Here is a 21070-nt window from a genome sequence, read left to right on the forward strand (position 1 = left end):
TTTAATTCTTTCAAAGAACCATCTTTTAGTAGCATTAATTTTTTCGATACTTGTCTTCTTTTCCCTCTACTGTATCTTGGCTCTGATTTTTATTATATCTATCCTCTTTCTATTAGTAGGGTTTTTCTGTTGACTCTACTCTAATTGGTGTAAGATTTGTGTCAGCATATCATCGATAAGTCTCTCTTTCTTTTTAATGTGTGTGTTTATTGCTATCAGCCTATCTCTGATAAATGCCTTTGCTGTATCCCACAGTTTTGGTACATCATATTTTCATTCTCATTGGTTTCTAGAAACTTCCAGATTTCATCTCTGACCTGGGTCAATACCCACTCCTTTTGCAATTGGAAACTGTTCATCCTCCAATTTTTGTATTTGTTTTCTTCACCGTCCTTCTGTTAATTTCCAGCTTTATGGCACAATAATCAGAGAGAGATGTATGTATAACCTCTATGTGCTTGAATTTACTCAAGTTTAACTTGTATCCCAGCATGTAGTCTATTTTCGAATATGTACCATGTGAGCTTGAAAGGAATGTGAATTTGTTTGCATGTGGGTAAAAAGCTCTGAAAAACATCAAGTCAATTCGTCCAATTGTGTTATTTAGATTTGTAGTCTTCTTGTTGAGTTTCTTTCCTGATGATCTGTCTTTTTCAGAGAGTGGTGTATTAAAGTCACCAACTATAATTGTTGAGCCTGTGATCTCTTTGTTCATCTTTTGGAATTTTTGATTCCCGAATTTCACAGGTCTCTCGTTAGGTGCATATATGTTTATTATACTCACTGTTCTTGGTTTTTTGTTCCCTTGAGCATTACATAGTGCCCCTCCTTGTCTCTTGTTATGGCCTGTGTCTTGAGGTCCATTTGGTCAGATATTAAGATTGCTACCCCTGCTTTTTTTACATTACCATTTCCTTGGTATATTTTTCTCCAGCCTTTAATTCTCAACCTGTTTTTCTCTGCAAGCTTGAGATGAGTCTCCTGGAGGCAGCAAATAGATGAGTTATGTTTCCTGATCCAATCTATTAGTGTCTGCCTGTAATGCCTGCGTTCAGGCCATTGTTAATGAGCTTTATTATATCCATCTGTGGACTCTGTGATATCATCTTGTACCTTTTGTGTTGGACATTTTCCTGTCTACCTATCTTATCTGCTTGTGTTGTGTGTGTGTTTTATGTTTGCCTTCTTTCCACTATTGAGCTGACGCTATCCTGGGGGCTGTTTTCTCTTTGTCGCCCTATGGGTGGAGTTGTCCTATGTGATGGTCTCTTTTTTGTCCTCAGTGAGTGTTGATCTGCATATACTGGATAGGCAAGGATCTTTTGTAGGCCTGGGTTTCTTTTTATATATTCTTTGAGGTTGTCCTTGTCTGGGAAGACTCTTACTTCTCCATCTATCGTAATAGATAATTTGGCTGGGTAAAGTATTCTTGGGTTTGCGTTGTTTACCTTCAATTATTGGAATATGTTACTCCATTCCCTCCTCTTCTTCATTGTTTCTGCTGATAGAGCTGAACATACTCTTATTGGGGTACCTTTATACGTGACTGCTTGCGTTTCCCTAGCTGCTTTTATGATCATCTCCTTTTCCTCATAGTTGGAATATTTGACAATTATGTGTCTTGGTGACTTCTTCTTGGGATTCAGTCTGGCTTGTGTTATTTCAGTCTCTTGAATGGTCGCCTGATTTTCATTTATTAAGCTGGGAGAGTTTTCCTCTAAGAATTTTCTTGCTATTTTCACTGTTGACTTCTGTATTGTGTCTTATTCCGGTAGTCCAATCATTCTAATATTGTTTCTTTTTAAAATATCATTTTATTAGGGGCTCATACAACTCTTTTTACAATCTGTACATACATCATTTGTGTCCAGCACATTCATACATATGTTGCCATCATCATTCTCAAAACACCTGCTTTCTACTTGAGCCCTTGGTATCGGCTTCCCCTTTCCTCCTCCCCCAAACCGTTGATAATTTATAAATGATTACTATTTTATATCTTACACCATCCAATGTCTCCCTCACCCAGTTCTCAGCTGTCCGTCCTCCAGGGAGGAGATTACATGTAGACCTAATGAATATCAATGTAAAAATACTTAACAAAATACTAGCCAAGAGAATACAAAAATATATAAAACAAATAATTCACCATGACCAAGTGGCCTTCATACCAGGGATGCAGGGATTGTTCAAACAAAAGAAAGACCATTAGTATTATTTGTCACATTGAAACGAAGAAACATGAGAACCACATGATAATAGCAATAATATTCTTTCTTTGCATAGAATCAGACATGGCTCTCACGTTTTCTTCAGCTATTTTGATTGTCTTATTTGACTACTTTTTCTATTTGCTGAGGTCTGCTTGGTTATCCACTAGGTCAGTGGTGCGATTCTCTGCCTCCTCAAGCCTAATGGCAAGGTCTGTCATTTTTTCACTGGATTCTGTTATTTCATCCCTTAACTCTTGTCTTTCCCGTTGGTGTGCTGCCTTTATCTCCGCTATCATTTCATCTTTTTTCTGCATTTCTTCCGTCATATCCTTTATGATTTCAGGCAGCATTTTGAAAATTTCTTTTTGTGGCAGGTCAATATCTGCTTCTTCTATGCCCATCGTTAGGTTCATGACTTCTTCTGGCATTGTCTTCTGTTTCTCCTGCTTTTTTGTTGTTGAGCTGTTAGTACTGGTTATTGTTTACATGTTGTTTTAGAAGAGCCTGGAGCCATCTTCCTGAGTCGAAGAGCCCTGGGCTCTCTCTTTGGGGATTCATGTGAGTACTTCTATGAACTACCTACTGGTAGCTGTACTTAGGGGTCAGATTATTGCTATATCTTCCGGTGGTTTCACAGTTATCCTAGCCGTCCAGTATTCTGTTACTTGGAAAGTGTGTTGGATATTCCTCTTATGTGACACTGGTCAGGTTGTTGTGGGCCAACAAGGGCGTCGCTTCCCTGGACGATATTTAAGTAGGCTTAACGGTTCTCAGAGCACCTCAGCTGTCCTGTGGTGTTTTCCTCTGCAACTGTAGTGCTGAGGAGGGCATGTGGGTATTCCCGCCTTGGTGTAGAGCTCTGTAGCTGGCAGGGGGATTACCATTGACAGAGAGATCACCTTTGAGGTTGGGTGGATGTTCCCGCAGTAGTGTGGAGCCCCACCAGTGGTGGTCAGGCGATTTCCTCAATCACTTGTAGGGCCTCCTGGTTGGGATGTAGGGAGAACCTCCTGCTGCTTGGTGTCTAAAGAGGACGAGCGTGAATTCCCAGCTGCTTGCCAAGCCAATAAATGCGGTTGGAGCTCCCCAGTTGGGCCTTCAGAGTTTCCCTAAGCAGAGGGGAGTGGCCTGAAGGCCGCCAGTGGCTTGTGACAGAAAGAGAGTGAAAGGAGAGGAGAAAGAGAGAAAGAGGAAGACACAGACTGGAGCAACAATGCCAAGCAAACTGACACCCACTCTCACATACACAACTAAAATGCACAGAGTAAACAAATGTGAAAACGGTTTTTAAAAAAAAGGAAAGAAAGAAAGAAAAGACAACAACGAAAAAAGAGAACTGAATCTGCTGAGGCTGGGGTAGGAAAAAGAAGAGCTAGAAGAGGAGAAAAGAAGAAAACATGAAAGAAGAACATAAAGAAAGTAAAAAGGAGCGAAAAGGAAGGCGAAGGAGTGAGAATTTTAAAAATAGATAAAGAAATAGCTGACCCCGTGCTGTGCTGTGATCTGCACTGTCTTAGGGGTTCGGCTGCCCACTGGGAGGACAGGGTTCCCCTAGGTAGGGGTCTGTGAACCAGCAGTGAAAGGAGTGAGAGGGCGAAGTGAGAATCATACAAGCAGAGAGAGAAGTGAAGAGAACAAAGAAAGAAAGAGGAAAAAGAGAATATACAGAGAAGGGGGGAAAACCCCAATTGTGTTCACTAATATTGGCAGTGATGGTAAAGAGGGAGGAGAGAGAGAAGGAGGAGACCGAGAATAAATAGATAGCTGATCCCTAATTGCTTGAATGTGTGTCCAGAGGGGCTTAGACCCTGAGCCACAATGGCAGGTTGGTGTTACTTTCAATGCCGGGACCCAGTGGTGCTGAGCAGAATTGCTCTAGTTGACAAGATCACCTTAGAGCCCCAACTGAGTTTTCCTCAGCAGCGTGTTGTAGATGTTTGTCCCAGGTGCCCTGTGTGATGTACAGCACTCCCACGGTGGGCAGGCTGGAGTTCCTCCTGCTATTTGGGTTGATTTGCCCTAAGTGGAGGATAGTGACCTGGAAGCCAGTAGGGATATATGATAGGAGAGAGTGGGAGAGAAGAGGAGAAAGAGGGAAAAGGAAGAAAGGAAAAACCCAACACAAACCTGAGCTCTTTGAGACTGACTGCAGTGGCAAATATGGGATAGTGAATAGAGAGAGAAGAAATAGAGTAGTAGGTAAGGAGGTAACTGGGACTTGATCACCTGTCCTTGAGGCTGGAGGAGTTCCAACTCTTCCTCAAGGTAGCGGGGTGGTGTACTTGTTTGATGTAGGGTTCCACAGATGCTGTGTGGGTTTACTTCAAAGACAAGATCGCACCCGTGGCCAGGCGTCAGTTGAGTGCTGGAGTTCACTGGTGTACCTGCCTTGTGCTGTGTGTAGCACTGCAGCAGGGCTGAGGGCTGGAGTGTTCCACCGCCCTGTCAAGGGCCCCAGGACAGGCAGGGCCTCCCCAGCTATGTGTAGAATCACTAAGAGGGAAGTTGGGCTTATTGTCCTATCTAGTCTACTGGTGCCTACTAGATCAATGGATTTTATTTTTTCTGTTATTTTATTTTATTACCCTGGCCAGCTAGAATAAAATCAAATTGAATTGTCTCCCAAAGTCTCTGGGCTGTACTTATGTGCTGTTTGAAGCTGACACTTGCTACAGCATGTCTTTGATATGCAAAAAGCCACCCAGCTCTTAGCTGAGTTCTGGCATTCCTTAGCTAGGTTTCTTCTTATGCTGATTTATGTTAAGCCCCCAATCCCCCACTGCCCATGTGCTCCTTGGAGCTGAGAACCAGACTTGGGTTTGAGTTTTAAACCAAAAATATATATTTGACTCTTTTGTTATTATTATGCTTGTGATGTACTCCGATTTGGGGGCTGTCAGGCTGACCCCCAGACGGGGAGATCCAGCTTATCAGGGGGGATGTTTCCTTCTCTGCCAATTGGAACTAAATTTGCTCCCTGGACTCCGACTATCTGCCTATTTTCTTCCACACCACAATCTATCTACCTGGGGTAAATACCTGTTTTTTCTTCTACTTTAAATTCTGGCTACCTGCCATTGCCGCTCCTGCATGGGGTTCTCGTGTTTGGGATTCTGTCCCCTTTAGGACTCAGCCCTGGAGAAATCGCTGCTCCCAGCAAGGGCGCAGCTGGTACCCGTGGGCTCGCCAAAGCTAGAGCACTTTAAAGCATCCTTGGTTTGCTTTGTGAGTGGAAATCACATGCAAAAAAAGGGGTTTAGGAGAGACCCTAGTGCCCTGGTTTTAATTTCAGGATTCCACCTGCCCATTTCCTTCACCTTACCTCCCAATTTTCTGGTCTGGCAGCAGGAGCTCTAGCTGAATGAGTCCTGTCGGGTCAACATTATTTTACTTCTCTCTTGGAGTTAATTACTTTCATTAAGTGCCCAGATGTCCTGAATTTTTAAGAACAACCCTGATCCCCTGCCTTTTTCTCTTTCCATTAAAGACCATTATTAAATACATAATGTCAATATATTTTTATCATTACCCTTGGTAAATCTTTTCCTGTCAAACCAAGCCAGTAGACCGTGCGTTTCCAAAATGGCAGCAGTGATGGATGTGGATACCCGAGCAGCACCACCGGTGGTGCGAGCAAGAACCGCTTCGAAGTAAAAAAGTGGAATGCAGTAGCCCTCTGGGTCTGGGATATTGTGATTGATAACTGTGCCATCTGTAGGAACCACATGATGGATCTCTTTAGAGAATGACAAGATAACCAGGCATTTGCCACGTCAGAAGAGTGTACTGTTATCTGGGAGTCTAAGCATGTTTTTTATTTCCACTGCCTCTCTCTCTGACTCAAAACATGGCAGGTGTGTCCATTGAACAACAGAGTGGGAATTCCAAAAGTATGATGTGTTAGTCTGGGTAGACGAGAGAAACACATCCAAGGAGACTCATATGTGTATAAGAGAGAACTTTATATCAAAGAGCAATTGTACATTAAGAAAACATCCCAGCCCAGTCCAGATCAAGTTCATAAGTCCAATGTTACCCCATACGTCAATACTAGCCCATAAATTCCTCTTTAGATTCACACAGCCATGCAATGATGCTGAATAATGGGAGATCACAGGCCAGTGGCGGTAAGTCTTGTGGATCCAATAGTGGTGGAAGCATTAAGCGCTGGCATGGGCTCCACGTGCCTCCTCCAGCTCTGGGGCTCTGTCTCCTTCAGTGTAGCTCCATGTGGCTTGTCAGCAGTAAGATGAAGCAGAAAGAATGTGTCTGGCCTCCAGTGCACTATTTATTTCCTTCGGGCCTCTGAATGAGGTCATCAGGCTGTGACCTGGTTGACAGTATAGACTCCATCTCTTCGCAAGTTGACAGGAAGTTATGTAACTGCCACATATGGGCATTAGAAAAAATGAATTCTTCTATCAAGCTTAAATGTTTTATTATTCATTAAAAGACTTGCTAGAACCACGTCTTTGTTCCTTTGGCTTTTCAGTTTGTTGTGCTCATGCAACTGTATTATGTTCTGTGTCAAATAAAAGTCCAGTTGTGTTCTGAACAACAACAACAAAAAGAAAGCAAACCAGTGTCTCAATGTCAAAGCACCATTACCTGAACTCTTGGTATTCTCGTGTGTGTAGCAAAAGGAAAGCCACTGCTCAGACTCAAAAAAAAAAAAAAGTACTTGGTGCAATAGCTTATGGTCCTTCCAAACCTGAGAGTTTGAGTCTCATAATATCACATACTGGGAAGCTGACACATTTATTTGTATTTTGATCACTCGTTTGCTACTCTTGTTTCTTCCTGGCCTGTGTGGATATTATTTTTGTATTTCTTCTTCTTGGAGGTGGTAAGTTCCTAGGATGTTCATTTTCTTTTTAGTTGGCATTTAATACATATATCATTCCAAATTTCAATCACATTAAGTAGAATTGTACAATTGTTACCACAATCAGTTTCCAAGCATTCTTTTTCTATGGACTCCTTGACATCATCTCTTTTTTACCCCATATCTACAACTGTACTCCCTCCCCCCAAACCCCTTATCCTACATGCTCTCCCTCTAGGTTCATTGATCCTAGGTTTCAAGTACTGAAAAACAGAAACGCATATAACACAGCTTCAAGAAGGTGACCTCCATTGAATAACTCCTCTGAGATATACTCTAATATGAGCAAACAAAAACTGAAGAAAACAATATAAACTGAAAATTTTGGGAATCAGATCAGGTCCAGCCTGCATCAAAAGGGGTGGGTGTTGGGGGTGGGGCGGAGAACCTACTAACGAAGTTTTAACTGTTGAGGTCAGATTTATGCCTTTGGTTTTCTATCTCCTCTCTTCAAGCACCTTGTTTAGTGACCACTCTCCTCTCTTCCCTCAATTTTAGATAGGGGAGGTCTCTGGAGGCTTACTTCCTACGGAGTTCCACCAGTGGATCTTGGATTTCCACTATCTCCCATTGCCTGCTACACACAGGATTCTCGCAATTTAGGCTCTGATGCTTATCCCACCGTCAAGTTCGGATTATATGGATTCCATCCTAGGATGTTCTTCTGAGAACATTAGAAAGGCTTGTGAAAAAAGCATGTTTTTCTGGACAGCTTACTATTCTAAGGAAAATGCTGGCTGGCAGCAACTATAAAGGAAGGAATGATGTTGTGGAGCCAGCACTGAAGGAGCAAATGGAAATTCTCACAGGCAGGCGGTGCAGCAGTGGGCTGGGCTCTCGGAGCAGGATGTTGGCAGATGGTCTGTTCTGGTGGTGGGTTTGATGAGTCCAGGGAGAAATGTATTTTCTGTCACCAGCTTTCTTTTTCCCTCCCTGACAATGCCCTTCTTCTTACACACCCTGAAGGGGTCCTTGAATTAAAGAAGTCCTGTTTGTTTCATGACAGTCTTTTTGCTCTAGCTTATTTTAATATTGCCGGTAGACTTTTCTTTCTTCCCTTTTTAATGTGCACTGTTTTATTCTTGGGGTGTTTTTTTTTTAGTATGTGTCCCAGTTATGAAGCCCAGAAGGGGCAGATGTATAGAGACAACAAATGATGTAATCGTTAAAGGGGATACAGGTGTGTCGAGGGGAATTGGGAAGCAAATCATGAATATGGGAGTGGGGAGATTGCACCAGAACTGATTGTGCTGATGTGTATACAACTCTTCTTTTAAACTATGACTGAACTATGAAAGTGTGTGCTAAGTGAATTATATCTCAATAAAACTATTGTGGGGGGGAGCCAGTTGCTGTCTATTGGATTGTGAGTCACGGTGGCCCACGGGTGTCAGACTGGACTGCGGTCCACAGGATCTCCGGTGGCAGGGGTTTCTGTTTGCATAGTCACTAAACTTTTCTTCTGAAACTCCTCTGGGTGGACTCAAATCTCCAGCCTTTTGGTAAATAGCCACGCACATAAATGATTTGTACCACCAAGGGATCCCTGTCTGGATACTAGAAAACATCGATGCTTCCCCACTCACACAAACCCACTTTAGAGCCCTTCGTAGGGAGCCAGACGTGTTCTATCACGCACCCTTTGGGCAGCGCTTTACTTGTGGTCTCTCTCTCGGAAGGTATGGTTCTCCTGTCTACTTCTCCTTGAAGGGAGCTACTGACTTGGAAACTTTTCTCTCTTGCTTGGTATTTCCTATAAGCTGTAGTCACATTTCCTTAGAATTTCCCAAGCCATTCCTTATTGATACCTGTCATCCAATCATGCTTATTAACAATATCTTTTTACTTCAAAAGTCTCTTGTGGTATGATAGGTTATATCACCACCACACACACTGTCGGAAGCCCTGGATGTCACACGCACTCACTGCCATCGAGTGGATTTCAACTCATAGCGGCCCCATAAGACAGAGGAGAACGGCCCCTGTGGGTTTCCGAGAATGGAGTCGAAAGCCCCATCTTTGTCCTGTGTAGTTGTGCAAGTGTTTCTTACTGCTGTTTGCAGTCCAATTCATAACTCACCACACCAGCATAGTGCCATGCCTAATACGTTCACACATGAGAACTCGAACGTAACACCTTACTCCTATCTGCTGTGGTATCACTATTCTACCAGCAGTCAGATTTAACCAGCTTCCTGCTCTGCATAACCCCAAGGTCAATGTCCGCAGAAAACAAGTGAGGTGGCGCATGACCCTATGAAGCAAGACTTCTGTGTAGGGAGACAAAAGACACATGTGCACCGAAATATGCATCTGGTTTTGTTGCCCCGTCCCTACCTCATGAAAGTCTCTTTGCCTTCTCTTCAACTGGCTCTGCTCTGAAGCCATGGCCTGTTCGATCAGGCTTCCATGCCACCCCAGTCCCCATTTCTTTTAACTAGCTTCCACTTTCAATTTTCATGAGAATTCAGCATCAATTTCTTCTCTGGCTGAGAGGTCCCAGCTACTCTTTGTAGATATAGAGAAGAAAGGATTTCAAAAGGAAGCAGAGAGCTGTTAAAAGCCTCTTTCTGTCCCAGACTCACCAGACATGCTCTGAATTTCAGAGGTACCTGCCTGCCTGTATCCTGGCCCCACATCCACAGATCCCACGCACCACTCTCTCTTCCTCTGTTGGTGGCTAAGATGTACTCCGAGGACATTTAGGTTTGGAAGATGATCTTCAGCTTCCAGAGCCCTAGATTGTTAGACTACTGGAGAACCTACTGTTTGCATAAAAAGTTAGGGCTTCAAGTTTAGAGGGTTTGGGGGTGTTTTTCCCCCCTCAGCCTTTTATTGCATAAACAAAAGCAAAAATAGACTCTGAAAACTTCAAGCAGTGCATAAAGTTGAGCCACTATTAGTAGCCTTCAGACCCAATTCACACCTAACAGAGAAGCAGCTTCTTGTGTTCTTTTTAATGCTTTCTGTTGGGTAAAAATGTTCATCCATGATAACGTAGACACATTCAAATCTCAGAGAGCTCATTTAAAGGGCTCCTCACCAAATTTCCCTCTTCCTTTCTCTCTCTCTCACAAGCTGTCCTACCGAAGCATGTGAGTGGTCCTAAGTGGTATGGTCGTCGGACCCAGCCTGAGTTGTGCTCACTGGAGACTGAAGTCAGGCATGCAGCAGATAAGCAAGGACAGAGCAGCCTGAGCAGCCAGCTCCACCGAGCAACATCTCTGCAAAGTGTGGAGGTGGGTCAGAATTTCCTTCTCCAACTTGAGTGCCTAATATCAGGTAAATATCTTAGTTCACATGGTTGTGAGAGAATGTAAGCAGAGAGAGTCTCATTCCCTGGAATTTTAAGTAGACAGGTGCTAGGGTTACCATTGGGGAATAAGATCTCATTTTAAATAAGATCTGGGTCTAGTTGTCAACATGTGACCCTGGACAAAGAGTGCTCTCCTTCAGACATTGCAACAGCAGACATGTTTTCATTTGTTTCTCACTCCTTTCTGACGCTAGTACTGTAGTGCTTCGAAACTGTAAGACAGGAAATACTTACTACTCCCCTGCCGCTTTGGGGGCTAGCTTCAGCTCCCTTCTCCCAGTTCATTAAGTTACTCACTTCAAGTACCTGGAGTGAATCCCAGACACCTGCTAAGGGCCAGGTCCTCACTGTACTCCATGTCAAGAAGCATATTCATGATGATGCATCACATGTCCTAAGTAAATCACATACTTGTTAGATCTGTATTCAAGGATTCCAGAATGTTACTGGTTCCTCCTTTATGTGCTGTCAGATTGAAAGACGAGACCATATCAAGAACCTATCTTTAGTAAGGTAACTTGGAGTCCTGAATTGATTTTAATCTTAAACATTTGTAAGGCAGGGGGAAACAAATAAACACACGTTTAAATCCTAAATTTTCTTTCATGGATGCATGTGCTATGTTGGGCTACACCATAAACCCAGGACATTTGCTTTCTGTTCTCTTTACATTTGGATCTGAAGTATGGTGTGGGTTGAATTATCATTTCCTGGGCTAATGAGACTCTGTCTTCATTGGGGCTCTTCTGATTTTTGAGGCCTTTTTGGTACTCAAAACTGGGTATGGAAAGGGTATTTTTAGTTTTTCAGTGAGTGGAAGGCATTAGGGAAGTGGGACTGAATTTACTGGTGTTGCTCTGACTCGTCATTTAAATTCAAGGGTGTGAGAGCATTGGAGGGTCGGCCCTAGACCTCTGGTAGACAAGACACCTAAGCACTGTAGACCTCAGTTACCCCAGAGAGACAGTGGACAGGGTGTGAGCTGAAGGCGCTACCTTGTCCCTTTGTCGCATGCTGGACTCCATCGGTAGCACGATGCTTCTTTCTTTCATCGCTTCCGTAGACTCTTCCTGTTGTCTGCTCTCAGCTTTCAGTCCTCAAGATTGCTCCTGCTTAGAATGCTGAGTCTTGGTCCAACCCAAACCCAAACCCACTACCATTTAACCTACTTGGGTTCTTAGCAACCCCATCGTCCTTAGTAGAACAGCTTCAAAGGGTCTCCAAGGCTGGTGCGTTCAAACCAACTGACTTCCAGTTAGTAGCCTTGTGCTCAAGCACTATGTCACCAGGACTCCACCGATTCCATATGTGGGTATTCACTTGGTCACTACATACACCATAAGATTTTGACAGAATCAGATGCTTCTGGGTGTCCTCGTCTTTTCTCTTGGTGTAAGGTAACCAAGACAGTTGACTGCATGTGCCCACTTAAAGTGCTGATGACTTAGGGGATAGGAACACCAAGTATGATTTCACAAAGTACAACATGCTCCCTATTGCCACTTCTGGCATTCTCACTTTCAATAAGGAATTTATGATCCACGTGCTGCTGGTGTACAGATAGCATGTCCACTTCAGTTACACAAAAGAGCTTTCCAGTGCTACATGTTTGTTTGGTGTTCTGCAACTGCTTTTGATATTCTCCAAGGGATTTATGTATCCTTTCCATTTTTCCACAGAGTTTCAAGTCAGATGAAGAACCTGATGGTGCCAAAGAGCCTCAGAATGAGTTATTTGAGGCACAAGGTAAAACCATGACCTCATGCTTGGTACTTTGAAAGATCCAGGACCTGGATTGTCAGAAGTGTTGCTGTGACAAGAATAGTTTCCTGGAGAGTGCAGTGTGGGTAATCTCCCTGGACAGCCTGTTCTCCGGATATACTTATATAGAGAGCGTTTCATCAAGAAAATAGCTCACACAGATGTAGAAGAAGGCAAATTCCAAGTTGAGCAAGTTCTAGGCCCATGATGCTGATGTTAGGGTGCAGGGTTATCATGACTGTCATAGCTTTGGGAGTTGATGGGCCCAAAAGGAGCTGAAAGACAAAGGTCTATGGCTACAGAGGGAAATGAATTCAAGGTTGGCAGATCAAGCCTGTGGCTAAAGAGACGAATAAGTCCAAGCTTGGTAAGTCAGGTGACAAGCTACTGATAACTCCCAAGGACAGCAAGCAATACAGGAGACCACTGACTCAAGTCTTAACCTGTGTACAACTGAATCTGGGCTAACCCCATTTACATATTTATTATTTTAAAATAGTTTTATTGGAAGATACAAGGAGTTACCAAAAATGGATTTTTTTCAAAGTTATGTATTTAAATTTTTTTACAAAACAACCATGTCACCGTCAAAGTACTCTCCATTACACTTCATACATTTGTCACACCTGTGATTCCATTCTTGGAAACATTTTTCAAACTCATCTGTTTGGAAGGCTGACAGTACCTCTCCAATTTTTTTCTTCATCTCTGCTTTTGTCTTCAAATCTCTGTTCTTTCATTTCCCTCTTCATTCAAAGAAACAAAAAGAAGTCACACAAAGTGAGGTCAGGTGAATAAGGTGTGTGGGGCAAAAGAGGCATGCTGGTTTTTACCAAAAACTGGCACACTGAGATGGCTGTGTGAGCAGGGGCATTGTCGTGGTGGCAGAACCAGTCCCCTGTCTGCCACAAATCAGACCATTTTCATCACACACTATTATGCAATCTTTTCGGATCCTCTAAATAGAAAGCTTGATTAACAGTCTTGCCTGGTGGAGCAAACTCCAAATGCATGATGAGTTGACGTTTTCGTTCATTCAGGAAGTTGACAAACATCCAGAATGAGGTTTGTCATCAATCAATATTTTACCTTTTTTGAAATGAGAAAAACACTTGAGTTTTTTCCCATAGCACTGCCCTTGTAAGCTGTTTTCAACATCACAACAGTTTCTGCAGTGTTTTTCCTTGAGTAGGAAACAAAATTTCACCACTGCACACTGTTTTCTTAAATTGGCCATCTCAAAAAGCAAGGTTTCAAGCAAAACTGCTTTTATGAAAAAATTCACCGTGACCAGAGAAAACCTTCCCAGTGCCACGGGGTGCACTAACTCAGAGCAAGTTGCTCGATGCATACTTAGCAGGAAACATGGGTACTATGAAAGCTCCACTCTGCCCAGCGCAATTCTGGTCTGGGGTTGGTGGTGGGGGGGTACTCCCTCATATTTCACCTATCATACAATTCAATTGTTCCATCCTATTAAGAACGTTTCTGCAGTTATCACCACAATGAATTTCAGCGCATTTTCTCATGAACTCGTTGTTAGTTCCTAATTTGCCACCAATCACTCCTACCATGCTCTACACAATTATCAAGCCGGTTACTACCTCTGTGAATCTACATAGCCTGGACTTTACATACAGAAAATCATTGAAAAGACAAACTGGAAAACAATGATTAGAACACAGAGAAAAACTTCATAGGAAAAAAAGCAAAATATTAAAAACTAAAACAACTTTAAAATGAGTCAAAAGGGAGATCAAATAGCAAGATATTAAAATGTAACCTAAGTACAACGGACTTAATCAACTTTGCAGTGTTCTGTCTCTAACAAGGCTCTTAATATCCCAGGACTTTGGTCCAAGAAGATTCCCCAGAGGCTTAATCCATCCAAGCGACCCTGCAATTGGATTTTTGGCTTTCACTGTCTTCCATAGCCTTCTGTAAACCACATGTCCAGAATTCAAGCTCTGATACTATTTTCTCCTGAGATTTGGATGTTATTTACAATCCTTGGATTATAAAGGCAGGTGTGTTTCCTCGTGTGGGCTTAGTTGATGCTTCACTCACATAGCTACCTGTTTGAAGACGAGCTTTTAAAACCTCAGCCACTATTCTGTCTGATAGTCGGGCACCAACTGGTTTTTTTATCACATGCTGTTACAGCCCTCATATTAGCAGTGACCTCTTCATGAGGGCAAGCATTGAGCGGGGCCAGGCTAGGATGCATTGGGCTACAATTAAGTGCGAACCCCAAATCCATTCATATATCTATAGTTTATATGTCTCTGGTTAACTTCAGAGATTATTATGATTTTATGATAGAGAACTTTATAAATCATCCCCCTAGGGCATAAGGTAATGTCTTTTATTTAGCCAATTATATAGCATTTTAAAATGCTGAAGAAAAATTATTTAAGTATAGATAGGCTTCAGACTGTAAAATATGAATTAATGACATGTACATAACAAGACACTATTTATAAACAAGCAGTGGGATCAGTGATAAGACAAAATTTGCAGTAATTCACAGAAGCAGAATCATCCCTATCAGATGAATACATTTCATAAGAAAAAAGAAGGGCATTAAGTAGTAAATATATGGTAATCCCGGGCCACATTGAATGGGCATCATTAATAGAGCACCCTGAGAGCAAGAGAGCTGAACCACAGTCCAAAGACCACCAATTCCATAACCTTGGGATAGCAGTCATCTGCTTCTTCTCACACTAAGTCATATAAATATTAAGTCCAAGAAAGTCTGTCTGTTCCTTAAAACGGCTACAGGTGAGTGTGAACAGTTCGAGCAGTAGGACAGATGTGTGCCTTGAAAACACAGTTCAAGGTCCCAGTAGTCTACAGCGCATAGCCTGGTTCACCAAGGTCTGGATGGAAACTAGATGAATAGAAACCAAGTAGGAACATAATACCGGGCATTTTCTCCCATTGGATTCTTTACGAGTATTGTTCATAGTTTTTCTCCAGCCAGTTTAACCATTGATAGAAATGTAGTCGCCTTCTTCAAGACATACATTCCCCTGACCCCACCTCCCATCTTTTTTCTGTAACTGCCCTCTTGATTCTATCCTTTTTTTTCAAATTGGAGAATTTGGCTCTGTTATTTCATGGTGGTTTTCTTTTAGCTTCTATCTCATTTTGGTTTTCTTAACTTTTTGAATAATTATGTACTCCTGTGTTGTTGGTCAAATTTTCTTTTATAGTTTGTCAAAACTATTTTCTTTGTATGTATTTTTGTTACTTCTTTTTCAGGGTTTTTAATGAGACATAGATTATTTCTCTTGATTCTTTTGTTGTTTTTTTGGTGGTGGTTTTTCTTGTCAGTTATAGTCAGAGTGATCGTCTTTGAGCTCACTGATTTGATTTTCCTTTTCAGAAGGAAAATCTATTCCTCAAGTCATTTACTGTGTTGCCTAATTCTGTTATCTCATTGTTTATATTCTTAGATTCCCTTTGATTTAAGATTTCTTCTATTGTTTTCCTGAGTATTCCCTACATGTCTAAATCATTCTTCGGAATCCTGTTTCTTATAGTTCCAGGGCCTCTTTTTCAGAATTCTCTATTGGATCTGGGCAATTTCCATTTGTTTACATTTGTTTTTCTTGATGTTTTGGGTTTTCTGTGGTTGATTGCTGTTTCCTCAGAATCCTAGTAGTAGTGCCAGTGATATGAACACTTAGTTGGCTTTGTCTAGTGATGTGGGAGAGGTCTAATAGAAGGTGGAAAATATGGTGAAATGAAGGAAAGGGGAGAGAGATGAGTAAGTGGTGAAAGTGTGGGGGAAGATACAATATTGTTTTTAGCTTACCATTTTCCTAGACAGTTTAAATGGCGTCTTCTTGGCATTTGGTTTTTCCTACCATTTTAGCCTTATTCCCCACCTCAGGGACCCAATGTGGATGTTCTGCTAGCTGCTGAGTATTCCAGTTATGTAAATCTGACTTACACAAAATGGATTCTGGAACTGGTTCATTTGCTACAGGGTGGGTTTGGAGAGCCACCAGCCCACCTGAAGATGAACTTGAAGTAAGAGACTCCGTTACAATATTGACCTCCATGTGCCCCCACACCAAATGGTGGGTCACAGTGATGTTTTAGGCCTTCTAGAATTGGTCTCAGTTAGAGCCAGTGTCCAATAATCCCTAAAAAAATCTAATTATTTCTTTTCCCACAGTGAACACTCACTCTTGTAAAATGCTGATGATCCATTTGAGGAAGGCTGACAAAAAAATAACAGAAAATTTTGTCATTATAGTGGGGGTCCTTCCACAGGGAAACATAGCCCCTGCTCTTTTTAATGGGTTATGGGTCTGTAAACTAACTCACCTCAGGGAATGATTGAACAATTATGACTCTTCTAATCATTTGAGTTTCACTGCTGTTCACTTGACCCAGATTTTTTTTTCTGCTTAGACAGATCAAGTAAATATTCATTAGGTTTCCTATGTTTTTCACTCCCAAGGACTTCCTGCCTGAGTAGACAATACCATGAGTCCATGACAGTCAAGCTGTTCTGATTCCCACTTTGACTCAGCTGTCCATTACAGTAGCCACATCCACCTGTCTCTGTCAATTAAGTGCTGCCATTTGGCCCCTACTTCCCTGCAACCCAATCAGCCCAAGTGTAGTTAGGTGTCACTATTCCAATAAGTCCATTTCCACAGTGAAATGTGACTTACATAAAATAGCAATCTTCAGAGATGCTGGGACTACATTTGCAATTGGGCTCCCTCCTCTTGCAGTAAAGGTGTGAGTTCTACTCCATGTGCGTCTGTAGACCCATCCTGATTAATCCATTATAGCATGCCCAACTCCTTAATCTTGTGGATACCTTCTGCTACAATATACTTTGACTGGACTTGTCATTGAGCATGATTTATTTATGCCATCATACAACCCACGAATCAGCTTCACTGAATCAACCAAAAAGTGTCTTAGATTGAAACATTAAATTTATATTCTGCACTTAGTGGGCCCATATCAGTAAACTAAGACTGATCCAACTTTATGTTCTACACACCATTATTAGCCATTCCTATATCTATATTCTCTACGTTTCTGGAAATTCTTTTGGAGTATAGTGTACCTCTGCCTGGGTCACCATGTATATGTCATCTTTTAGAGCTTGCTGGAACATAAGTCTAGTCTTAGGACTAGAAGCAATAATGGGTGGTGAATTCATTAACTGGAAACATTTATCAGTATCTTTTAAAGCATCTCCTCAAGCAAGGCTCCAGTAAATGCCCAGGATTCATATCAGCATGCACTATTGAGTTAATCTTTTCATGTGGTGGGAAGGGATAATAGTTTTTTTTACTGATCATGAATTAAGATGGAGCAATCTCTTCAGATGGAAACAATCTGCTGTTAGCTAAAGTAACATTATGGAAATTGGGGGCTCAATCCACCCGTCTTCTTAATTATCTGCCTGTATCTCCCCATCCCAAGGCGTAAGAGTCCGTTTTGTTCCCAATCAATATGCTCAATTTAACAGCATTTGAGGTTGAGAATTGAGTTGGCACTATAATTCATCATTCTTAGGATATTACTCTTGAGTTTATTTTTTCAGTAATATCACCTCTGTTACCACAAAAAGAAAACCTTTTTTTTAAAGAATAAATGTAAACTTTGAAGTCTTTTATGCATTTTTTGATCTTTGACTCTGAAGTCCTGAGTTCATGTCTTTCCTTCTACCAATTTATCTTTTGTAAATAGGATAAATAATCAGCTTCTCCATACTGCTTACCCCGAAACAATTGCAGAAGAATATCAAACATGCTATCACTTAGAGCATCAATTTCCACCAATTCCTGATGTGCGGGTGGTGATACACTGCGTGCATCGAGTAGTGACTGTCAGACAGGGTAGAACTGCCCTCTGTGGATTTCTGAGACTAGTTATGGGAGTAGAAAGCTTCATCTTTCTCTTCCTGGTGGTTTTGAACTGCTGACACTGAGGTGAGCCCAATGCGTAACCACTACAGCACACCGCACACCACGATTTCACAGTGCCCCTTATACGCATGGGGGCAGTTATTAGTACCTTCAAACCTGATCAGACTTGGGAACCAATTGAGAAAATTGATCTGTACAACTTTGTTTCTCTAGAATCACTCTTGGAACCAAATGTTTTACACCGGGTTCTCCAGAGAAGCAAAAATTGTGGTGTGTGTGTGTGTGTGTGTGTGTGTGTGTGTACTGCTATACTGAACCCAGATCTGGATTCTCTCCTCTGGAACTCCAGTTTCCTGTGAGCTCTTTTCCTATAGTTACACCAGAGTAGGGTTTTTGTGCTTGGTGAAGTATAGGGTAAACAGAAAAGATGACTCGCATTGAGATTAATTGACACAGTGGCTGTAAAATGAGTTTTAGGATGGTGCAGGACCAGGCAGTGTTTCCTTATGTTGTACAAAGTGTCACTATGAGTCAAAACTGACTTGATGACATTTAGCAATGTAATCTATATGTGTTTTTTATTTATTTTCTTTTTTAATGTCAGTGATTGTTTATTTATTTACTTATTTGTTTTAAAAGATCATTTTATTAGGGGCTCATACAACTCCAATCACAATCCATACATACATCAATTGTGTAAAGCACATTTGTACATTCAATGCCCTCATCATTCTCAAAACATTTGCTCTCCACCCAAGCCCCTGGCATCAGGTCCTCATTTTTAACCCTCTCTCCCCCCTCCCCCCTCCCTCATGAACCTTTGATAATTTATAAGTTATTATTTTCTCATATCTTGCTCTGTCCCACATCTCCCTACCCCCACTTTTCTGTTGTATGTCCCCCAGGGAGGAGGTCACATGTAGATCCTTGAAATCAGTTCCCCCTTTCTAACCCACTCTCTCTCTATGCTCCCAGCAGCGCCACTCACACCACTGGTCCTGAGGGGATCATCTGCCCTGGATTCCCTGTGTTTCCAGTTCCCATCTGTACCAGTGTACCTCCTCTGGTCTAGTCAGGCTTGCAAGGTAGGATTCAGATCTTGACAGTGGGGTGGGGGGAGGAAGCATTTAGGAACTAGAGGAAAGTTGTATTTTTTCACGTTGCTACATCGCACCCTGACTGTTTCGTCTCCTCCCCAAGACCCTTCTGTAAGGGTATGTCCAGTGACCTACAAATGGGCTTTGGGTCTCCACTCCGCACTCCCCTGCTCATTCACTATGGTAAGATTTTTGTTCTGATAATGCCTTAAACCTGATCCCTTGAAACTTTGTAATCGCACAGGCTGGTGTGCTTCTTCCATGTGGGCTTTATTGCTTCTGAACCAGATGGCCGCTTGTTTACCTTCAAACCTTTTAGACCCCAGATGCTATATTTTTTGATAGCCAGGCACCATCAGCTTTCTTCACCACATTTGGTTGTTCACCCTTTTTGTCTTCAACGGTTGTGTCGGGAAGGTGAGCATCATAAAATGCCAATTTAAAAGAAGAAAGTATTCTTACATTGAGGGAGTACTTGAGTGGAGTCCCAATGTCCTTCTACTACCTTAATACTAAACCTATAAATACATGCACATAGATCTATTTCCCTAGTCTCATGTACAAATATATTTGCATATGTACATGTCTTTATCTAGACCTCTATGAAAACCCTTTGCCTCCCAGCTCTTTCCTCTATTTCCTTTGACTTCCCTCCTGTCCCACTCTCATGCTCAGTCCCCACCAGTGTTTCGGCAATTCCTCTTAGTCACATTACCCTTGATCATGCCCAACCAGGCCTCCTACACCCTCCTCACCAGCAATTTGGATCCCTTGTTGTTCCCTTGTCCCTGGGTTTGTTAACACCACTTCCTTACCTCCCCCTCTCCCATGTCCCACGGAACTATTGGTCCCGTTGTTTTCTCCTATTGTTCATCCAGCCTATCTTATTTAGACAGACCTGTGGAGATAATAACATGCACAAAAACAAGACAGAGCAAAACCAAGCAACAATATACAACAAAATAACAACATACTAATGAGAAAAAACAAAACACAACAAGAAAGAAAACTTGTAATTAGTTCAAGGATTGTTTGTTGGTCTTTAAAAGTGTTTTCCAGTCCAGTCTGTTGGGGCATCATGCCCTGGCCCCAAAGTCTACCTTCAGCATTCACTGGGGACCTCGCCGCTCTATTCCCTTGCTGTTCTGTTACACCCCTTAATTATTTTGCCTCGATGTGGTGGGATCCGATTGGGTGCAATACCCACACTGTGTCTCTGGTGTTGTCCTCTGTAGAGATATGGGTCAGTGAGGGACGTCATGTCTCATAGTGGGGCTGGCCATGTGATCCTCTCTGTCGACTGACTGCTCTAATTGGGAATATCAACCTCATGGCCTGGTGGTCCATGATGTGCTCTACTCTCTCCTCCTCCCCCTTCATATGCTCCCATATGCTCTGATCAGATATGTCCCTTTTCCAGAGCTGTAGATTCAGTGCTGTCCGTTGAAATAAATTCTTCTGAGGGGAGGGGCAGGTGTCCATTTGGTTGGTGTTGGGGCCAGCCCCCCAGACCTCTCCACTGATTCACTACTCCGCACCGGCATGTTGCATTCACATCTTGGAGCACCGGGTTGAAATCTGGTCCCTCTTTCCCTATGGAGACAAAAATAGTACCCTCCCATTGGGTGGGTTAGTGTCCTGTGCCCCCGCTACCCTTTTCTTTATTATTATTTTTTTTCTTACCCCACCTCCGTTTTAGTTGTGTACCATGTGTACCCCTGTGTTTGGTCTGGTTCCTGCCATATTATGTGGTCCTTGCCCCAGGAATGTTTGTATACCGTAGCTTTTTCCCTATGCCTCTTTTGCCTTTTTTTTTTAAAGATTACCTCAGCAGCCTTTGAAGTCTTTCCATATTTAAGTCAGTGCTATCTGAGGTCTGTTTTCTTTTT

General features: G+C 42.2%; 1 pseudogene; it reads left to right on the top strand.

The window, feature by feature from the left end:
- LOC142435967 (ninein-like protein) overlaps nt 1-21070 on the top strand; it is a 135925-nt pseudogene that overhangs the window by 59810 nt on the left and 55045 nt on the right.

Source organism: Tenrec ecaudatus, unplaced genomic scaffold (assembly GCF_050624435.1).
Source record: "Tenrec ecaudatus isolate mTenEca1 unplaced genomic scaffold, mTenEca1.hap1 Scaffold_100, whole genome shotgun sequence".
In the NCBI taxonomy this organism is placed as follows: domain Eukaryota; kingdom Metazoa; phylum Chordata; class Mammalia; order Afrosoricida; family Tenrecidae; genus Tenrec; species Tenrec ecaudatus.